The 24326-nt window shown below is 35.9% G+C and overlaps 1 protein-coding gene across 34 annotated transcripts in view; it reads right to left on the bottom strand.

Moving 5' to 3' along the window:
- The window catches only part of LOC103034479 (protein tyrosine phosphatase receptor type D), a 535243-nt gene that overhangs the window by 334273 nt on the left and 176644 nt on the right, over positions 1–24326 (bottom strand). For all 34 annotated transcript variants that reach the window (XM_022681944.2, XM_022681952.2, XM_022681947.2 and 31 more), the window contains exons 5-6: positions 16621–16693; positions 11068–11172 (exon numbers count right to left, since the gene is read on the bottom strand). The gene's annotated coding sequence lies outside the window, so the exon portion shown is untranslated. The remainder of the gene's footprint in view (positions 1–11067; positions 11173–16620; positions 16694–24326) is intronic.

Below are 24326 nucleotides of genomic sequence, written 5' to 3'. Positions count from 1 at the left end.
TGTGTGTGTGTGTTTGTGTGTGTGTGATGACATAGAAGAACACACCCTCCACATCGTTCATGGATAAAAAATGGATAAATAAATGAAGGGTCACAGTCTCTACAACAGCAGGTGTGAGTTAGGGTGTGTTTTATAGGGAAGGGGTGTGTGGGAGAGAGGGAGAGGGAGAGAGAGAGAGAGAGAGAGAGAGAGAGAGAGAGAGAGAGAGAGAGAGAGAGAGAGAGAGAGAGAAGAGATATTACACTGCCACCTGCTGGAAAAGTATATTACTGGAAATTATGTGTTTTTTTGTGGCATATGACCGTGCCTTTCCTGCTCATAAATACCTGCTTTAATAATTGTATTTGTATTAAATGATACAATGATTCTATTAAATATTTACATGGAAATTACAAGGACAAGAGACAAGGTTAAACAAAATATGATGTAAATCAATTTGTTAAAAATAGGAACGTACTAAAATGTGTTTGACCAGTGGTAGGATGGTACCCTGTTATATGTGAGTGTTGGACCTCCCAAGGTTTTTTTCCTCCTCCAGCTCTGAGGAAGTTTTTCCTTGTCTCCGTGCTCACTGGGGGGTTCTGTATTATATGTTCAGTGTTTTGCCTGATTCTAGCGCTATATAAATAAATTTGATTTGATTTGTTTATTCACAGAAATGTGAGCTGCACTGCATTTCTGGTGTCTATATGAACTCAAATTAAACATGTCTTTGTTTTAAATTGCGCTTTTTGTAACTGTCTAACTGTAACTTGACTGTATATGTCAAACATATACCTAAACCAAAAAATAAAGTCAAATATTGTATAGTTCAGACAATTAATTTGAAGGGGGAGTATTGTCCCTGATTAATTTTTTATACAAGGTCAATATTGCCCTCTAGTGGTGGATACTGGAAACACTGCTCAAGAATGAACAGATTCAGTCTGAAAAAAAGAAATTTGCAGTTGTTTTCTGTTCACTTATGAACCTCATATTTGTGTTTACGCATCCTTAAATACAATTAATTCTCACACATTGTTGTGTGCTCTATAATACAATGTGCACATAAATATATAAATAAATTACTTCTTAATAAATCACATTAAACCATGGTGTGTTAGAAGCTCATGTGAGAAACTAGATATGTTAAGAAATGTTAAAATGAGTGCAAAGATAATTAAACAAACTGTCTAAGTTATAGTAATTTATTTTTAAAGTTGTTAATTTGAACAGATATTTCTAATAGCCCTTTAACTGACATGTTTCCAATTTTTACTTTCTACAGTACATATTATATAAAGCGGAGCAGTAAGGATCATGTAATTTTGTAGCATCTTATATCCAAGTTATGGACAATTTAAAAAGACACATTTGAGAGGGAGAGACTGGTTCAATAGCCAAAAAAATTGTTTCTCAAATGGGTTACTTTCTCATAATGCACTGTATTGTGTTAGGGTGAACCACAGTGGTGACCTAGCTGAACCCTTGTGGTGCTGCCAAAGTGCTGCCAGGATTATACTGTCCAGATACATCAAAACCCACAGCAACATGGGTCAGTCTGGGGATCAACCACTAATAACAGCTTTAAATCAGACATGTTGGTCTTTGTGGTGTGCAGGTATTTATTACAGCTAAACTCAGGGAACCACTCGGGTCTGTATATACTCACTAAATGAGACCTCAAGTCTAAACTGTAATCATTTTATAGATATTGTCATGTTTTAATATTTTGAAAATAGCAGATTCGTGTTTTTTCTATAAGAAAATAGAAATGTGCTGTTGTTGCATGCATTGTACTTTAGAACTTATGTTTAAAAGTCATTTCTCCTGTGTTATTAGTTTATTTATATGAGCTCCATCTCCTCATTCTGTTTAAAAGAAGACAATCAGTTTCTCTAATGTTGCTATTTATAGGTGTATGTCTGAGAAAAATTAACATTCCTGTTTTACTCTATTCTACGGACAACATTTCTCCCAAATTCCAAATAGAAATATTGTCATTTAGAGCATTGTTTGTAGAAAATGAGAAATGGATGAAATAATCAAAAATATGCAGAGCTTTCAGACCTCAAATATAATGCAAAGGAAACAAGTTCATATTTATAAAGTTTTAAGAGTTCAGAAATCAATATTTGGTGGAATATCCCTGGTTTTAAATCACAGTTTTCCAGTTTACCAGTCTTACATACTGTTTTTGGATACATTTATGCCACTCCTGGTGCAAAAAATCAGGCAGTTCAGCCTGGTTCGATTCATTTACTGTGGCATCATTTTACCAAGCTTGTGCAAGGTCATAACTTGTACTTCTGTCCAGAACCATGTGTGAAAATGATGCCTTAAGCTCCCTGAACCCTGCACTCTTTCACAATATGGGCCTCATAAATACTGACATAAAACATTTAAAAAAAAAAAAAAAAAAAAAAAAAAAAAAAACACATTTGTGGAATTACCTGGTGCAGGTAACTTCATCCTTTGGGCACATAACATTGCTGAACCTAGACCTAACCAACCCCAGATCATAGCACTGCCCCCACCAGCAGATGACATGTCTCTCCAAATCATCACTGATTGGTGGAAACTTCACACTAGACCTCAAGCAGCTTGAACTGTGTATCTCTCCACTCTTCCTCCAGACTCTGGTCTCCTTGATTTCCAAATGAAATATAAAATTTACTGATGATCAGTGATGGTTTGGAGAGTCATGTCATCTGCTGGTGTTGATCCACTGTGTTTTATTATCAAGTCTAAAGTCAGTGCAGTTTTGTTTTCCCACAAAATCTTACAGCACTTCATGCTTCCCTCTGCTACTGACAACTTTTATGGAGACGCAGATTTCATATTGGCACACTGCCCACACTACCAGAAGAGACATTTATTTTTTTGTATTGTATTCCAAAGCACATAATATTACAAATATTTAAAAAAATCTCCACAAAGCACGATTGTGCTGTGCAGAAGGTTAGCAGAACTTAACTCTCTTCCTTTGTCTTTATAGAGAGAGGTTTTCATACAACCTTGATATGATTCATTAACAGTAATTCTATTAGCAGCTGTTCTTCTCAGTGAATGGCACTGTCTTTTTCAAGCGTCTTTTGTCTTTGTATAAATGTGTTTTTCCTGATAGACAAGTATAAAAAATTTGTCCTTTTTTCTGGGGGTTACATGTTAATAGCACTCCACTGCTGCTGCCAAACATTTGTCTGCCTTTATTTTCTCCCTCTAAATAGTAGTGTTTTAGAAAGTAGCTGAAAACCTTGTATTTCTCAATAAAAAAAAAAAATACTGCTACTACTATTCTTCTTCTTCTTCTTCTTCTTCTTCTTCTTCTTCTTATTATTATTATTATTATTATTATTATTTCATTTATTTTATATAACAACACTACTTTAGGAAACCATCTCAAGATATTTGAAAACAAATATATACTGAGACACCTACTGGCTTCTAACTTCTTCTGAAATCAAGGATATTAAGAAGAGATAATCAGTGTTACTGATTTTGGAGCATTGCTGTGAAGATTTGTTCACATTCAGCAATAAGAGCATTAGCGAGATTAGGATGTTGAATGATCATCAATCTGCCTCACCTCCAACTACCTAACTCATCCCAAAACAGCTGGATGGAGCAGCATCATTCCAGAGAACACAGCGCTCTCGGGTCTCAAGTACATGCCTGGCATTAGGCAGGGTGCCACCAGGTTATTATTTATCTGTTTCAGAGAGTCCTATTCTGTTTGCGGAACTTATCGACAGGGACTTGACAAGCTCTGTGTGTGTGTGTGTGTGTGTGTGTGTGTGTGTGTGTGCATGCATTTGGATTTTAGCTTGTATAAACTATTTAAGCACATTTTCTTAAAAAGTATCTTGTGAAGCACTTTTTTTTTTAAGTCACTCTGAATGAAAGTGTCTTCTAAAAGCTGCTTAAATGGAACACCAATGTATTCATTTAAATTTAGAATCTTAACATATCAATGTAAATGACGTAAATGAAGTAAAATGACGTGAAACGACTGTAGTGCATGTAAAGAACATTTAAGTAATGCACATTTCTCCGTGGTTAATATTTAGAACTCCCAAATGGGAGCTGTTCAACGGTAGTGGTTCTGAAAAGGCTCTCCATGTTCTGAAGTGTGTTTTCCTCCATTGAATCAAGTCCTTTTTTTAATAGCACGAGGCGTCTGCGTGACTGCTCTTTTTTTCCCAGCAACATAAATAATACAGAGCAGGGGAGAGCGTGATCTCAGGGAAATGACATCATAGTTCCAGGAAGTTTTAATTATAATGGGGACGGATGCAGCCTGCCATGTCTTTGTTCTTAGGCAGTGTTGAAGTGTGTGCCTCCGCGTCTTTGCACTGTCAAGTGCGTGAGGGGTTTGAAGGTGTTCTGGGATCTAAAATTAGCTACATCTGCCACGCTGGCTGTCAGCAGATGTATGCGTTTGTATGAGTGTGTGTATGTGTGTGTTTAACACAGCAGCTCTGACGGATACCCAACCACTCACACTTCAGGTTTTCAGTCAACACGCACTGACAGCAAAGCCAATCAGAGCAAATGTCCCTCACCTGCAGCTTGTTTAAACTTGTTTTACTCATTACACCAGTAAACAAGGACTCTGGGTCCAATCGTACATGCTGCGTAAGGTGCACTGCGATGCTCATTGCTATCTTACATTCCACAAATAATCTAAATTCACAAATTTCACTTGTGTCGTTTAAACAGCAATGGTGTTTAAGAATAGTGAATAAATCTATGCCAATGGGTGTGGTGTTCTTTAAATGAGGTGTGTTCAGGTAGATTTCTGGCGTATTGCTATCTTGGCAGCAGAAAACAGAGATGTACCACTGACTAAAAAAAAGCCTAGACAAAAGTCAACAGTCAGACATTCATTGTTTTCTTGGCAACGCAGGCACACTGGCCCTCAACACGAATACACCCACACTTTTTAGATACACACAAGGACCAAAAAAAAAAAAAAACAGTGCACTTTTACATCAACAAGAAGCAGAATCCTAAACAAAATAACATTGCTGTTCCTGTAAATGACCTGTCGTGCACCTTCTCAGTGTAAACGCACAGGTCAGTTTCCCCTGCTGAGAAGCGCAGAAGTGCTGCGCCATTAAAATAGCAATCCGCCAAAGTCAGAGCGCACCTTCATGCCTTTTACTTACTTTTCCCGTCGTTATGATAGCAAGGACTGACACTGACATGCTCTAAGTTGCATAGTTGATGACCTGCATACAGGTCACTAAATAGGGCGCTTAAAATAATTCAAACTTTCTGATAGTAGATTCTGTAATCTGGTACGTAAGTGTGCTGTAAGTGTGGCAAGATCTACCTATAGGCACACTCTAATGGACCTTTTTTTTTTTTTTTTATGTACATTGTGGTCTGCTTTTGGGCTCAACAGAGTTTTAGGAATAAATCTACAATGATGGGTGTGGTGGTCTGGAAATGAGGAGTGTTAAAAAAAAAAAAAAAAGGTATTGGTTTTATATGCAAGCACCACAAAAATGAAAGAAAGTGCAGCAGTTTTTAAAAAAGGCATTTCTGCTCCACCGAACAAAAGACATATTTTACTTTTTCTATCCCTTCACTCTTGTTATATGTACTTTATGTTCATCTCTATTTATTCAGCTTCCAGCCCGTCTGTCGTGTATGGTGTAGGTTGCTGAACTTAGTCTGGAGGTTTATATAAGGTGTTGGACTCTGTAATAATTCATGCAGTAAAAAGACCTAAATCCCCCTGCACTGCATAATTCATATCCACTTTGAAACAGCTCACATGGACCCCCTCATGAGCAAGGCACGTGATTCAAGAGCAATTCCAGGAAAACCCTCTATAACCGAGATTTAAACTGACACAACATGAGCCTTGGTGATATCTTAGTATATAATGCAAAAAAATAAACAATATGTCTGAGTGTTTGTGGACAGAACTTTAAATTAATGTATTAATTGCATTAAAGGTTACATTAAGCTGCATCTATTGCTGAATTCCCAACATAATAAGACTATTATAAACCTATTGGCACAACGCCTAACGCCAGGCATAGGCTAGAGGGGTATAAAGCTTCAGCCAAATAATGATGCTCCATCCAGCACTTTTAGAATAAGTTAATGAGTTGGGGATGAGGTGCTAATGGTGGTAATCATTCAAAAGCTTCACCTCACTAATGCTCTTGCGGCTGAATGCAAACAAATCCTCACACCAGTGCTTCACAATCTAGTAGAAAGCCTGCTGTGGACAGTAGATACAAACACTTCTTGTAAATTTTACAGTAAATTAGTAGGAAATAAAGGAATGTAAAATTCAGTAATTTATTCGGTGGAGAAACATTAAAGCATATCACTGTGTAATATGAATAGTAATGTACTGTAAATTATTATAAAGTACTTCAGATTTTTAGATTAAGATTTGGCAATAACTATATGCACTTTGAACGTTTTGTGGTCTTTAGTTGCCAACAAAGCACTTTAAAATTATATAAATATTTTTTTACATAAATTATAACTGAATAAGGGAAGGTAGCACTAGAAGGTAAGGCTTTACACTGACGGTGAGTTAAGGTGGGGGGGGCACACCCATTATGCAAATCATGCAAATAAAGATGTCAGGGGCCAATTGGATTTATTTGTTTATATTTTTTACTAAAAAAATGACTTTTTTAGATTTTTTTTTATGTCTTAGTGTGCATTAAATGTATTGAGTAGATTCTATATGTTCTATGTTCTATATGTATGTATATGTTTCTTCAATCTAACCACGGTTACATATACAGGTGGCATATGTATTTATAAGACATCCTAGGATGCATTACACTCTACAATTTTACAATAGAATGCTGTTAAACAGTTATTTACTGTATGACAACAATGGCATTGGCAATAAAGGAGCAGTCGCCCCAATGCTTTTGTTCTTATAGTGTACATAAAGAAACAGAACAATCAAATCCCAGTTGATATTAGATAGTAAATACACTGTAAACACTTTATGCCTGATTTGTAGAATCTGCAAATTCTCTTTAGACCAACTTTCACTGTTAATATACCCTGCTAACCATCCGTATTGTGATGTATATTTGAATAAGTGAAAAAGTAAACAAATATATCTAATAGAAACTTTAGATTAAACTGGAAAGACACCACAAAGGCAAATGAAAGGGTATAAAAAGAGGCTCCTGTGTGAAGAGAAATACAGTTCCCGGCCTCAGCGCATATCAGCAAACGGGCTAGCGTTGCTAACCTGATGTACGCTAATGTGATGTATGCAAAGCGACGCATGCGAGTGAAGCGAATGATCCAGTCAGAACAGATGAGAAGCGTTTCGCCGGCTCCGCTGAGGGTGATGAATGGAGTTTCAGCACGGCAGAAGGTCAGAGACTTCAATAATGCGATGAGAATGAGCTACAGATCACTGCATTACTGATGTTAGCGCACGCTAACAGCACGCCTCAGTCTCTGTTACTGGGGCCGATGAAGCAGCTCCAGAACGGAAACGTGTGGAAGCTGTTACAAACACATTTCTCCAATTTCCACCACAATAGACAATTATATGGTACAAATTGTAGTTCCTTTGCCAGGCTCTGTAGATATTCTACTCATACTGAACATATTAAAGCTCACATTAAAGCATTTTTGGTGCTATATGGGTCAATATTAATCTAGCATGCCTTTTGTGTTCACAGAATAATTGCTTAAATTTTATACAAATTTGATCCATGTATACATTTTTTAAAAATATTTTCTAAATAAATATTGGTAATATTCATGTTAAATAACTGATATAGCAGTTGTCTTTAAATGTGGTGAGTTTTTATTAATTAATTCATTAATTAATTAATTCATTTATTTATTTATTTTTGTCATGTCTGCAATTTGACCTGGATAAGTTCACTTAAATAGGGAAAAAAATAAATATAAACTGAAAAAAAATATATAATTTTACTTTTTTAAAGTATAATTTAGGCATTTCAATTACTCATTTAGCTAATTTCATTTATCAAATCAAGCTGTTTTAAGCATTCCTTGTTCACTCTGTCATTGGAATACCTATTCCTTTAAGAAAATAACCACTGAAATCAGGGACAGCAGCGACTACCATAAGCAATTAATAATATTAGTTTTACTTAATATGTATCATATTGTCTCCACAGCTGAGGCAAAGCTTCATCTGTTCGCTTTCCTGTGTGGTACATTATCATGGTAATTAAAACAATTGTTGGAAATTGAAACTGATCTATGAAACAAAACAAACCATTTAAAATATCTGCATTTTTTATTAAATGCAGATTTTTGCAGATTTTTTTAATGCATTTCAGAAAATAAAAGGTGAAATAAAAGCTGATTGAGCTTGAACATATTTTTTCCTGTTTAGTCTAAAGTTTTACAAATATAAGACAATTAGTCAAAAGAAATAAAATGTACTATAGGTGCCAAAAGACACAGTATTCTAATAAAGCAAGAAAAGCATGATCCATAAACTCGTATTAAAACCCATGATTTAGGAAGAAACAGTGAAGAGCAGGAGTCCCAATATTTTTGTCCCTATAATGTATGATTGTACTCTTTAATACCACCCTGTCTTTTTATCCACCAGATCCTGAAACATTAATACTTTTAAGGCTAAACAATAACTGTGATACAAATCTGACACTGAAACATGAGTTTATAGGATTATAGAAATACTTCATTAAATGAGGATTACAGCTATTTAGAGCGCGCTCTCTCTCTCTCTCTCGCTGTCTGTCTGTCTGTCTCACTCTCTCTCAGTCTCTGTCTCTCTGTCTATCTGTCTGCCTGTTCCCTCCCTCCCTCTCAGTGGTGGTGTATTAGAATAGATAATTAGTTTAATTATGATCAGGCGTAATGAGGCCTATTCAGCAGTATAGCAGAGATGTGTTGGAGGTGCTGCAGCAGCGTCGATATTTTTTCCAGATGAGGAATCGATGAGCTCATTCAGAGTCAAATGAAGCTTGAAATGGGAGGGAAGAATTGGACGCGCGAACAAAAACAAAACAAACAGCTTGATAATCGCTGCCGTTTTCTGCCAAAAGGCCGTTTTAATATGGATGTGCCCTCACTTGCCCAACAGATATCGCTCTGTCGCTCATGAAGTGCCGAGAGGGGGGATTTTACTGCTTATTGTTTGTCAGGCTTGCTGTCTCCATTTGTCTGTGGTAGTCATTTATTTATTTACTGTTTCTGAATGACTATGAGAGGAATAGTGTTGTGAGGGACTCCTCAACCAGATCCCAACAGCAGATAAGCAGTCACTGCCCACAGAGCAGCAGCAGGGTCAGCAGAGTCAACTACACACAGTCTGCAAGGTCATGAGGTCAACTTATATAGACGCTATGAAAAGTTCTAGAGCTGCACTGCAAAAAAAAATGTGTTGGCAAAGCTAGACAAAATATATGTAAATTGAGACACAAATGCCTAAACGAAGCAAAAAATCCGCCAATGGGGTGAGCAGATTTTTCTTAGGAAGATTTCCTAAAATAACCAATCACAAAGTCTCAAAATGAGTAAAGTAAGACTTAAATCAAGTTACAATTCCTTATTTTATGGGTTAAATTTATAAAGAAAAATCAGAATAACTTTTTTTTGCTTATTTTGAGTTTAAATTACTTAAATTACTGAAAATTCTAAATAAGACTGAATTAGACTATTATTCCCAAAATTAGTAAGGCAATCTTACACAAAACGATGCTTATTAAGTCAAAAATTCTTCTCAGAGAAAAATATAAGATTTATTGCCTTGAAATTATATCATTTTACTTGCTAAGATTTAGTTTTTTGCAGTGTGAAAAAAGTGGCACAATAACAGTGAAGGAAAAGAACAATACAATCCAAACAATTTTCAATGTGTCATTCACATTTTAGAGTTTGGTGCCTTTTAGTTACAAAACAAAAAAGAGAATAAGTTGTTTTCAGCACAGTTATTTACAATAAAGGGGAGGTATCTTATTTTACTTAGATTAGAGTTTGAACTTCAGTTGAGATGATAGAGGGTGTCACAATCATTAAAAGAAGAAGAACTTCGGTCCAGCTGGATTGGATTGTCTATTGTTGATGTCTCATCGATGCTCAACAAACTGTAGATTACAATGCAACTGATTTATTTGTTAAATTAAATTTATCCTCTACTGAATACAACCCTACACCTAACCCTAACCATAAGCTTTAAGAATTTGATTAAGGGTTGAATCTAAGTTTTAGTCTAATTGTAGTGTAAGGCTGAGATTTAGGGGTTGATTGATAACACACTAACTACTTCTAACCCCATTTCCTTCTTCCCCTCCTTCACTTCTCTATCCCTTTATTTCCCTTCGACCTCCTTTAAGCCCTATCTAAAAATGGGTTATCTAAATTCCTATTACTTTTGTACTTCATTATTGTAAGTCGCTTTGGACAAAAGCGTCTGCCAAATGAAATGTAATGTAATGTAATGTAATGATTCCAGGTTTAGGTCGTGGTTAGCATTAGGGTTAGATTCTATTAAGAGTCATTTACCTTCAGATTAAAGTTAAGTCGCATTTAATATACATTCAGTTAAATGTTAGTTAAATGTTAGGTGAGCATCTATCTGAGCCACCCATAATGAATAAATTCCAGTCTGCCACAGAGAAAGAAGTGATGTTATCCACTAGAATAACATGTTTTAGATTGTGATAATATATATAACTATAAAAATATATATTTTTTGTGTCTGTACCCTTCAATTTTAGATTCAGTTCACATTTCATGTTAATTAATAAAGGATAATAAACACATTTTTGTTTTGCTCTATTGTAATAACTGTAATGGCAGTAGAGAAACCAGCAGCTCATATTTGAGGCTTTTAATTCTCGGACACTTTATACTCCATAAAAGAGCCAGGCCACTCAGAAAACGAGCCCGGCGCTTTTTATTAGAGAGATGAAATTTCATGGACATTTCCTCTAAAGGCTTCTGGAGCGAAGTCAGGAGCAGATCCTGTTTTATGAGTAACTTAGAGGAGAATGTTATAAACTGAAGAGACCTTCTTTTCTGTGAGGGCTTAATATCAGCAATCACAATAACGATACTGCAATAACGTTTACTCACCCAGAGTGGAGACTCCTCGGAGCTGCTCAGGTGGGTTTCATGGTGACATTAACTCACACACACACTACACCTGCCCCAGCAGGGTGTGATCATTACTGAGGATGACTGGAGAGAAAGAGAGAGAGAGAGAGAAAGAGTAAAATATAAAAATATATAAACACTTTTCAGATCACTTTACAAAGAGCATTTACACTCTCATAAATTAGCTTATTATCTTCTTGCTAACAAGGTAACAAGGTACATAGTCTAATCAAAGACCATATACAGTACTTAAATAATGAAAGCTCAACTAAGGAACCATTTGGATACTGAAATGTTTCTTTTTGCATTAGTGGCGAACCTTCATTCAAAAATTTAAAAATGGTTCTGTAAAGCACCTAAATTATTCTATTATTTGTGAAGAACATAACGGATTCTTTATTCAACAATAATAGAACATTTTAGCATCTGTGTCCTTGTGTGGGAACATTACTTTTCTGAGTCATGATAATTGAAGTCACTTAACTATGACCCCTTGGGGAGACACAGCTTATACCATCTATTGGTCACATGACAATATTACACTTAACTGATTAAAACAAAAGATGATCCCAGTCAAACGTTTCTGCAGCCAGTCCAGACACAAACATGGGCAAGCTAAAAATTCTCATCCAATTTTATGTTTAAAACTTGTTTACTTACTGTAGAAAGCTACATTTTATATTTTTGATTAAATGGATGCTTCTTATCCCAAATGGCAAGGATAATTTTTGCATTTTCTGAAAGCTTGTAGAAATGCAGAGCAGTGTAGCTAATAGTTAAAGAAAAACATGTCCAATGTCATATAAAAAATAAGATTCTCTGTCTGAAAAGAAACTTATAGCACAACATTTTTACATATCACATCATTTTACATAGTTGCAGTGTTTGTTACTTTGAGGCATTGCTTACCATTCATGCCAACCTAAAAAAATATTAGTATAGTGATTTTAACCAAAAAAAAAAAAAAAAGATTTTTTTTTTTTTTTTTTTTTTTTTTTTACTTTTTGACAATGTAAATTTGGCATGTTTGTTGATTTTGCTATTTATAGGTATATGTTTGAGTAAAAATTAACATTGTAGTTTTGTTTATTCTATAATCTACGAAAAACATTTCTCCCAAATTCCAAATAAAAATATTGTCATTTAGAGCATTTATTTGCAGAAAATGAGAATTGTCTGAAATAACAAAAAGATGCAGAGCTTTCAGACCTCAAATAAGAAATCAATATTTGGTGGAATAACCCTGGTTTTTAATCACAGTTTTTATGCATCTTGGCATGTTCTCCTACACCAGTCTTACACACTGCTTTTGGATAACTTTACGCCACTCCTGATGTAAAAATACAAGCAGTTCAGTTTGGTTTGATGGCTTGTGATCATCCATCTTCCTCTTGATTATATTTAGGAGGTTTTTAATTTCGTAAAATTAAAGAAACTCATTTTTAAGTGGTCTCATTTTTTTCCAGAGCTATATATAATATTTATTATGTAAAGTTTTAATTTGTAGATACAATATTTTATTTGCTGTATAACAGTGAGATGATTCAAGCACTTAAGAACTGCACTACTGGATCAATGTAAGCAATAAAAATCTAATTAAGTTAGTAACGGGATTATAATTACTGGAATATGAACTGCACTGCATTACAGGAAAGAAGTAATTATATTACTGTAATACACTGGTTGAAACCACACTGTTAATCCAAGCAACCCTAACATTAGCCTTAATGACACGCTCTGGAGCTGCACGTCTAGAACCTCAACTACTACTCTGCAGATGGACGCCTTCACAATCCATTCACCCACAAACTCCACTGTGTTAGTGGATGGTAGTTTATACAGGCAGGCAGGGTTTGAGGAAGTGAATGGAGATGGTATAGACACTGTAGAAGCTCCGAAGCTGTGGGCTTTAGCAGACGGCGAGGGAAAAGGGGATTGTTCAGAGACGCAAAAGATTCAAAATCAATCAGAAAAGAGTGGCCTGCTCTCTAGAGAGAAAGAAAGAAAGAGGGGGAGAGCGGTCTCAAACCTCATTGATTAGACCAAGGGGAGGGATGGAAACAAAGTGTGTGCTCAGATTTTCCTAAATAGATTAAACTATATATTATGATAAGCAATGTTTCTTCTATAGCTGCTTAAGTTCTGGCATTAAAAGGGTAACTGTGAGGTTCACCATAGTTAGCTCTAAGTTAGGTTGACTAATGCATTACTGAAAGGATAAACAAGTTCTGGGTTTTACTTGTGTGTAAACCCAAAGTCTCATATCCAAACTATGGATCACTGTATATCCGTAAGAGGAAGAATAAAGCATACACTAAAAAGCTAGGCTTCTTTTCAGTGTTTGCTTCCCTGAAACTAAAGACCTGTAGAGTGTAATGATTACCAGATTATTTTTGTCAAGCATCAGGGAATCCTTTGGGAAAAATGTCATGTATTCTGCTTGGGCATCACTAGATCTTCCATCAAGACAATGATCCCTAGAATACATCAAAATCCACTAAGGTTTGTTTCAGTACAAGTCCTGGAAGAGTCTGTGGTAGCCACAACGGTAACCCAATATAAACCCCATAAAAAAAAAAAGCGACTTTAGGCAAGTTACCTTATACAGCTCTGCCAAAAAATAAGAGACCATGGATGATCACAAGCCATCAAACCAAGCTAAACTGCTTGAATTGTTGCACCAGGAGTGGCTTAAAGTTATCCAAAAGCAGTGTGTAAGACTGGTGGAGGAGAACTCTTAAAACTTCATGAAAATGAACTGTTTTCTTTGCATTATTTGAGGCTGAAAGCTCTGCTTTTTTTTTTTTTTTTCCAGCCATTTCTCATTTTTTGCAAATAAATGTTCTAAATGACAATATTTTTATTTGGAATTTGGGAGAAATGTTGACTGTATTTTATTAAATAAAACAACAATGTTCATTTTACTCAAACATATACCTATAAATAGCAAAATCGGAGAAACAAAAAAAACTGAGTTGTAACTTCACTTCTATAACTTTTTCCCCTAACTCATAGCGATGAGCACCACATGCACATTCAGTTTCTTCTACATGCACTTTTAATTATATGTGATTATTTGTTTAAAATACAGTAAACACTGACTGCCTTTAACACACTGCTCTCTCATTAGTGAGAGCATATCTTTTCACACAGCGTTTAGCTTTGTGTTGTCCTTGTGGAGAAAACTGCATTAAATAAATAATACAACTCACACACATTCATGTGTAGTGTGGTAAAATGCAGTAATATTAAGTTCTAAACCAGCTCTGGCATGATGACAGCTCGTATTGATCTGCATTTATCTCTGCAAGTCTGCCACAAATAAACTCATCTACCACTGAGGAACTTCAAAGCTTTGCGTAAAACGACTTCGTTAAAAGAAAAAGGAAGAAATCACTCATGAATCGCCTCATAAAGATGCAAATGCATGCATTAGCATGTGTTTAGCATATATTTAGCATAAATTCATTACCGGAATTCTTTAATCTAAAACGAGGTCTCTGAAATGTTGTTGTGTTTGCTAGTTTTCAGACTTCCTGTACCTGTTTCATTTTAACCCTTGCAGGAAAATGGTAAAACCTATTTTGTTTTTTCTTTTCATTTAATTAAGCGACCATTGCTTTAATTTTATTTAAATACAAAAGTTTCTCTTTGCTTTAAGCTCAAGCAAGGAAAATAAGGCACTGATAAAATATTGTGGACTTTAGTCAGTCTTTTTGTTTTTTTTTGACTGATCAGATGTTTCCCATATGTATTTTATCAAAATGTTTGCATATTTATAAAGGTAAGCAGTAAACAGGTCGTTTAGAGATATCTACATGTCTACATACAAAATATAATATATCTTGTTCACTATTTATTATTAATTTCATTAAAACAGGAGTTCATTTATGTATTATTTGTACTCTTAATTGTAATAAAATGTTATTATGCAATTCATTAAAAATCTAATTAATAATTAAGCACATGCAAGCTGGACAGATGCTAATTTAAATCTACTTAACATACAAATGCTTATCATTTAAACTCTTACATGGAGCATAAATACTGAAATAATAGTGTGATGAAAATATATTACATTTGTAATGTAAATGGACTATTATTTAAATAATTATTTAATGTGTGTTTTATTTGTTAGAAGGAATCATAAGAAGCACACTCTAAATACCCAACACCTGTTTGAAAGGGTCCTAACAAAGTGATTAATTGTACATTATTCCAACTAAAATTTGTAACTTTTTGTCAGGTACGTACTTATAAAAGGTATTGATGTGAACTGTTCTACCTTCAGATTGTTCAGCCTGATTGTAAGATTTTTAAAGCAAATATCCAAGTGGAACTTTGCTACAATGAAGCAAAATATGTTTTTATTGTCAAAATATATCTTTTTTTTTTTTTTTACTCAAAAACAGCTTCTCAGGTCAATGAGGCCTAGAGGCTATTAAAGCAATGACAACTTCAAAAGTTATAAAAGTCAAGTTATAAAGTTGTTTAAAATATATGACAGCATCAGGTGATAAAATTAAGCAATAATACACTCGAGGTTCGTGCTATAACGTGTAATACTGGCACTGCTGTGTCAATATTACACGTTATAGCACGAACCTTGAGGATATTATTGCAAAATTGCGAAATATACCACAGTTCCATTATCACTGTTTACTAAAAGATATCGAGTCAAAGAGGAGAAGAATATACAACTGTTTGGTTATAAACACTCTGGGTTTTAAAATAGTCCCATTGCTGCTCTGTTTTAGCTGCGCTGTTTGGCTTGTAAGCGCTGCATCGTTGCTAGGTTACCTGTATGTGGAGGAGTAATACATGGAGAGCTTCCGTTACAGTGCGTTACCAGCTGATATTGTCACTCATAGAACGTCTCTCAGCCAATCACACTAAAGGGTCGTAACTAACTGTGGCATAATGTGTATTATTGTGGATTTAAAATCTGCTAAAACAGGCCAGTCAATTTTAAATGTAAACAAAAAAAAAATAGTCAACAGAAAATACACAACATGAGGATTTAAAACTTAGATTAAACAGGTTGTCTGGTTAATCTAAATTGTGTTGAGGCAACGGTCAAATATATTGTAGCAGCATGTTACATCTTGATTGACTTATTTTCAAAGGGCAATTCTTCAGTTGACTTGAAAACAGCTTTGCTATTGAGGTCCGTCTAACCATCATCAGTCTATCTTGCTTTTTCTATTATTCCTTTCAGTCCAGAGAGTAGAGATAATGCAAGCAACGGCTGTTTCTCAAGCTAACAGCCACCCGCCAGCTCTCAGAGAGATAGCAGCTATTTAGTTTCAAGTACAAGCAAAGACGCCTTTGTCTTTAAACGAATAGCTGTTCTGACGGATCTGTTGGAGCTCTAGACTCGGACCTCTGCTTTGTTTAATGCCAACATGAAATAACATTCAGAGCATGTGGCTTAGCTTCTGTCGTCTGACATTTTGGGATAATTTAGCGAGATTAAGACAGTGTGTGCTTCTGACATTTAGCGCCTCAGAAACATTTGGTATTTAATCTTACCAGTTTAAGGACGACGGGATGACTGAGCTGCCCAGACCAGAGGAATGAAAGAATACCCCTCCTCCGAATTTCCCTGAAAGACAAGAAACAGAGAAAGAGAGACAGATTCAGAGGCATAGCCTGCATGAATTTATTAAATAATTTGTGCTACAGTAGATCTTGTTGTTATTGGTATCTCAACAGACCAAATAGCCATTATTCCCCACAAGCATCAATAAATCGTAGATATACAGTTGTGGTCAAAAGTTTACATACACTTGTAAAAAAACATAATGTTATGGCTGTCTTGAGTTTTCAATAAGTTCTACAACTCTTATTTTTCTGTGATAGAGTGATCGGAACACATACATGTTTGTCACAAAAAACAGTAATAAAATTTGGTTCTTTCATAAATTTATTATGGGTCTGCTGAAAATGTCACCAAATCTGCTGGGTCAAAAATATACATACAGCAACATTAGTATTTGGTTATGTCCCTTGGCCATTTTCACGGCAACTAGGCGCTTTTGGTAGCCATCCACAAGCTCCTGGCAAGCTTCAGGTCGAATGTTTGACCACTCTTCTTGACAGAATTGGTGCAGTTCAGCTAAATGTGATGGTTTTCTTGCATGAACCCGTTTCTTTAGCACTGTCCACATGTTCTCAATGGGGTTTAAGTCAGGACTTTGGGAAGGCCATTCTAAAACCTTAATTCTAGCCTGGTTTAGCCATTCCTTTACCACTTTTGATGTGTGTTTTGGGTCATTGTCTTGTTGGAACACCCAACTGCGCCCAAGACCCAACCTTCGGGCTGATGGTTTTAAGTTTTCCTGCAGAATTTGGAGGTAATCCTCCTTCTTCATTATCCCATTTACTTTCTGCAAAGAACCAGTTCCACTGGCAGCAAAACATCCCCAGAGCATAATACTACCACCACCATGCTTGACAGTAGGCATGGTGTTCCTGGGATTAAAGGCCTCACCTTTTCTCCTCCAAACATATTGCTGGGTGTTGTGGCCAAACAGCTCAATTTTTGTTTCGTCTGACCAGAGAACTTTCCTCCAGAAGGTTTTATCTTTGTCCATGTGATCAGCAGCAAACTTCAGCCGAGTCTTAAGGTGCCTTTTCTGGAGCAAGGGCTTCTTTCTTGCACGGCAGCCTCTCAGTCCATGGCGATGTAAAACACGCTTGACTGTGGAGACTGACACCTGTGTTCCATCAGCTTCCAAATCCTTGCAGACCTGCTTCTTGGTGATTCTTGGTTGACTCTTGACCATCCTGACCAATCTCCTCTCGGCAGCATGTGATAGCTTGCGTTTTCTTCCTGATCGTGGCAGTGACACAACTGTTCCATGCACTTTATACTTGCGTATAATTGTCTGCACAGTTGCTCTTGGGACCTGTAGCTGCTTTGAAATGGCTCCAAGTGACTTCCCTGACTTGTTCAAGTCAATAATTCGCTTTTTCAGATCCACACTGAGTTCCTTTGACTTTCCCATTGTAGCTTTTGTAGCTGAGTCTAATCACTGGGTCAAATGAGCCCTATTTAAATGGGCTCATGAGAAGTCAACAGCTGTAGTCAATCAGAATCACTTACAAGAAGTGAAGAGGCCATGACATGAAGCTAATTTGATTGACACAACTCGCTACATCACCAAAATTGACAAATTTTGTTGCTGTATGTATATTTTTGACCCAGCAGATTTGGTGACATTTTCAGCAGACCCATAATAAATTTATGAAAGAACCAAATTTTATGACTGTTTTTTGTGACAAACATGTATGTGTTCCGATCACTCTATCACAGAAAAATAAGAGTTGTAGAACTTATTGAAAACTCAAGACAGCCATAACATTATGTTTTTTTACAAGTGTATGTAAACTTTTGACCACAACTGTATATAAGTATTGTGTCCCATTACCAGATGTGTATAAAGTACTAAAGACCCAGAATTGAGTAAAAGTACAAGTGCTTCATCAAAAAAGTGACTTAAGTAGAAGTTCAAGGGTTCTTTATGCCCCACACACTTAAGCGGAAGAACTATATCATTCAACATTCTTTGCAGTTAATTACTGCAAGTTGTTTATTCTAAAATGTACCATTCAAGTACCAAAAGTAAAAGTACTGTCTTGTGTAATGTGGTTATTACAGAAAGCAGTCAAAAGTTTGAAAAGCATATTGTTTATATTATTTGTTTAGGCTAAAAGACACGTTAAACAACCAGCCACAATAGAGTAGCAACATGCACATGGAGTCTTCAATTATTTCATTATTTCATTAAATTGTAACCAATTTGGCATAAAAGGTCACTAGTTGAAGGTGTTGAAGGTGTTTAAGGAGGTGTTTCTGGTTTTTCCATCTCTGAATGTTCCATGTTCTTAATGCAGGCAGGCAGCAGAGTGAAAGGCAGAATGGGAGCAGCAATGTCTTCTTATTAGATCAGCTTGATCACTTAACTCACTCAATAATAAAGCAGCTACATCAAACTCTGACAATACCGCTCTGGCTTTAGTCGTAATGTGTTAGAAATATTTCTAACATTTTTATAATTGTAACAAGTAACAATGCAGCACATAAAAAATATATTGGAGTACAAGTATTAATCTTATCGAAAATATGTACAAGTAAAAGTGGAAGATGGAGAAAAAATAATACTCTAATAGATACAGACACAGCATGTTAGTACAGAAGTGAAGCAAATCTTATTTGTTACTTTACATCTCTACCCATTACACTTAGGAAATGGAAATGCCTCATCCATTAGGCACCCACTATCAGGCCTCACTCAAACTCATAAATTCAGTGTCCAACTTCACTCACACAAAAACACCTGGTGGCTTATAGAGTACAATGATCCAAAAAATAAGGTTTCATGACCACCACAATAATGAAATGCTACTGTACAAAGCTTCACAACAAATCACACAAACCAATGTGCCCTGTATGCCTCTGGATGTATGATGGCAGACCCTTTTTGATTGTCTTGAATTGATCGTGACTGCCAGAGCAGAGTGCTGTCAGCTCCAGTGGGCCTAAAAGTGTTCATTTGCCTGCACTGTTTGTCCTGGACCCGCAGCACAGCTAATTGATTTGCTGATTGATTGAGTAGAACTGCAGTGGCTTCTGCACAAGCCCAGACCAGAGCAATCGATGACAAAGTGTTGAAAACAAGCTCATACTGAAACACTCACTGCCAGGCCGGAGCAATCGATGGCCGAAAGAGGGCAGAGGATAAGGAGATAACACTCGTCCACACCTCCAGAACAAACCAATCAATGACTGAGCACCGGCCACCAAGTTACTTCAGAAGATAAGGCAAGTCACGGCAAAACGGTGGGCGATTTTTTATATTTATTTTTATTTTATTTAAATCCATTCGTTTTTTATCCAAGCGGCTCATTAAGTTCTTATTATCTCTTGCTCTGCATAAAACCCTTGAATATTTTGATGTTTTTTAGCTCAGTTAGAATGCAGGAACCAAGATAATGAGGCACATTTGTCGTTCCTTTCTTCTGTTCTTCCAGAGCTTCAGACTGCATTGTGTCGCTCTTTTCTTAAGAAATGAACAAAAAAAAGGAGTGAAAAATAAAAGGTTAAAGTGAAAAAGAAAGTTTTCTTTCTCTCTCTCTCAGTGGCCTCTCCACTATGCTCTGGAGAGCTTCCTGTTTATTTACCAGTTCTAGCTAATTATGCGGGAATAGCTGTTTACCCACCAGATCAAAAGGTTTCCTCTCTCTTTCTCTCTCCTGCTCTCTTTTTTTTTCTAGCACGATCTAAAAATGTGCGCTTTCATTCCGAGCGCCAACAAAGAGGACTGTGTTCTTGCACCGCCCAGTTAGCGCGCTCATTAATTAGCTTGTGTAATTAGCTTAATGATTTACAGAAACATGGTCTCAGCCACCCTAGAAGCTATGCTAATACTCTCCTGTCTATAGCAATTACACTTCTAATCAGTTAGCTTGAGTAGCTTAGCAATGCAGACAGGAATTGAATGTGGTGTCGATGCTAGCAAAGTAGCCAGGAAGCTAGCATGGTGTGCCATTGCCAAGAATAAAGTTTTAAAAACTTTTGAAAGTGTTTGAGAATTACGTTTTGATTTTGGGTGTTGCAAGATTCTTTCCAGTTTCTTTCAAACTGCACCCTGTTTCTTCTAATAGATTAAAGAGTAACAACAGGTGAGGGTTAGAAATGGTAAAAGATTTGGTAAAAGTGGAATCTGCTAAGATTAATGGCTGTTGTTTGAGTTAGTTTTTAGATTAGTGATAGCAATGCTTCTTAATGAGTAGTCTGTTGACGAACTAACTAAAATCCAACTATACTTTCCAGAGGAGGTTTCTACACTAGACTTTGAAACACTGTTGTGAAGATTTGATTGCATTCAGCCACAAAAGCATTAATAAGAGTCAGGAATTTGAGTATTCACTGCCCCACTTCTCCCCTTCTCCACTGCTTTACCAGTTAAATGCTGGGGGACTTTACACCCCTCTAGCTCACACCTGCCATTAGGCATGGTGTCAATAGGTCCATGTTTATCTGTTATCTGTTATCCCAAGCCTAATTTAACCCAGTCATTTTTTAGAGCTTTAAAATGGACATTTTTAACTACCATTCAGAGTTGTCTGAATGAGCAAAACTGTTTAGAATGATGTTAATGAACAGTACAACATGGAAGAAGCTTAAGTCTATTATTAAAAAAAAAACCATCAAATTGTGCACCTTTTTTACGACCACATTGTTTGTTTGCTCAAGGAAAGTGTTGGGAAATCTCGACCCGGGCAGACAATCTAAACTCTACCAGAGAGTCCTATTCTAAAACAGCAGATAGCTTTCATTGGAAAAAAAGGTTATCCACAAGACATTAAACACATAGTTTATCTACACTGTATTCAATACTGTGTACGCATATATAAATGTAAAAACAAGAAGAGTTTCTGAACACTTTTGTCTCCACAAAGCTAGTCTAAACATTTTTCTCAAAGCTGCAATAGAAAAGTTCAAGTTGTATAGGTTCATAGACATGTCATAGAAAATTTAGCAGTTTCATCAGCTTAAAAGAGAATACCAGTCGTCTGAAAGAAACGTGACATTCTAAAACATCATTGAAAAATAAAGCAAAGCTCAAAGCGTCATAGAGAAGCAACCGCTCAGAAAGAATGAAAACACTCCAATTCTTAGTCTTATTCTTTATCATTAACCAATTTCTGAACCTGCTTTACTAAATTAAAAGTGACTGATATCTGATCAGAAAGTAATTTACTACATATACAGTTTATAGTACAATAAAATGTTAAAATACCCTAAAATGAATGCAGAGTAACATCTGGTGTCAGTGCTTGGAATGTATCACATTTGGTGCAATTCATTATCTTATTTGTGGCATATCATACTATAAGGCTCTTAGGACTGATACATCAACTTATGACAAATGTTTTCGGCTTCTTAAACACATTATCCCGTGCTGCTTTGTTTACTGCTAATGCTTTTATTTATTTTTAAAATATCTATTTTGTTATTTATTTATTTTTCTGCCAGGTTTTATTTATTAGGTCTTATTCAGCTGATTGTGTATGCTCAATTTATATAATTTGCCTTTTTTATTTATTTATTTTTTACTCTTTAATATTTTAACTTACTGTTTTGTATTCAATGGCAATCTTTTGAATGCAAACACCAGGGGGCGATCTGATCACTTTGCCTACTTACAAACTTGGGCAGGTTTCCAACACATGGATTAAGCCGAGATCATTCTGTTATGGAGTAAAAAATTCCCTAATGTATTCAGCATGCATCTCTCTCTCTCTCTCTCTCTCTCTCTCTCACACACACACACACACACACACACACACACACACACACACACACACACACACACACACACACACACACACACACACACACACAGATTACAGCACTTCATTCCAGCTCAGTTCTCAGTTGCGGCAGAGAAAACACTAAGGGATCCTAAGGCTGGCAATTACATTGGCAGGAGGTGAGTGTGGGCAGGGCCTATGACAGTTATTGTCTCTTACTGAGTCACCCTCTCGGTATTGTTCATATGCACAAGCCTGAGACTAGCAGCAGGTGGCGCTACTAACCCTAAAAATGAACATACCTTATATTGTTAATAACTGTAACAATAATATAGTTTTTTTGAATGATAAATTGTCTAATACTGAACTAATTGCAAAAAAGAATCAAATTCTACTAACATAATAGTAATAAAGTGGCATAATAATGCATTTGCCCACAAATAAAAAGACATTGGAATGTATGTTTAAACATTCTAAATAAATGTACATAAAAAAGTCACCATACTGGTTACATTTTATTGCAAAGGCTCTTCTCATCAAGTAAACACATTATCCAACATTGAGGTCAGCAAAAATGATTGACGTTATACCCAAACATTGTATGATGAGACAATAATATAAAAATTGATAAACAATGATAAGAAAAGTAGACTGAAATAGAGAGAGAATAAAGAAAGACATTGGCTGTGGGAAAAGTGTGAAAAAGAGTGATAGTGGAGACAGAGTAAGATGAGAGCTGACTGAGTGAGAGTGAAACCTCAAGGAAATGGAGAGAGAGGGAGAGAGGGAGAGAGAGGGAGAGAGAGAGTAGGGAAAGCGCATTAGTAAAGGGGAAGTAATGCAATAAAGGAAGTTGAGGCGTCTGCCTGAAGGCCTTTAAAGAAACTGGAGCCGCAGCTCCTTCTCCGCTGAAAACGATAGCATTGATTATATAGAATAAAACTATTTCCTGCAAAGGCTTACGTGGCTTTGAAATATGTGCAGAAGCTTACAGAGAATATCACATTTCATATCAAAATCCCAGCAGAATATCCGTCTACCTGTCCATCCACTCAGCTATCAATCAATTTTTACTCTATCGCCTCCCCTACTGCTCTTAAATGCTCCATATCTTGCCTGTGTCTGGGGTTTTATTATAGTTTCCTCTATTTATAGCATGTTCGGGTTTATGCAACAGAAATATAAATAATGTTTACATCACTGTGTTCCAGCCTTTCTTCATTTCTTACAATTAAACAGTTTGTTACATAATGCAATGTCTGTTACATAATGTTACAGTATATGAGGCTAGACGATAAATATATATGTATAGCTTTTAAGAATTATCAATACTCATTCAAGACTATGTTGCATTCCAATTAGCTCTGACAGTTCACCTTTCTCTCACAAACATTTGGAGATAGTTTAGATTTAAAGTGTCAGATGTGCAGATGTTTTTATTTATTTTGTTTATTATTATTTTTGTTTTACTTAAACAGCAATACCACAGGAACTAACATACTTATACTAAACACAGGTATGATTTCCGCAAAGTGGAGAACGCAGATGGAATCACAGATCACAAAATAAAAGTGGAATTCAGATATAAACACAGATTACACCAAATTAGACAATTAAACAGCTCTGAACCGGCACTGCAGCCTGCTGCTGGTGTTCCAGCCTTCATAAGTAAAGAGCAGAGTAATGTAAAGACATCATACACATATCATATCAAACAAAAGAACTACAATACCAATCCAGCACAGTAACAACCATTAATTCTTCTCAAAATACGCAAAAAAGCATACAACCTAACACCATCCAATCCTTACTCCTTAGTTCAGCTATTAGCTAGCATTGAGTGCTATATGTTATCAAAACAATCAGAACTAACCAGCACAGTACATTATTTCAAAATGTGGTGAAATAATAACAAT

Source organism: Astyanax mexicanus, chromosome 25 (assembly GCF_023375975.1).
Source record: "Astyanax mexicanus isolate ESR-SI-001 chromosome 25, AstMex3_surface, whole genome shotgun sequence".
Classification (NCBI taxonomy): domain Eukaryota; kingdom Metazoa; phylum Chordata; class Actinopteri; order Characiformes; family Acestrorhamphidae; genus Astyanax; species Astyanax mexicanus.
This window is presented reverse-complemented; position numbering and strand designations above follow the sequence as displayed.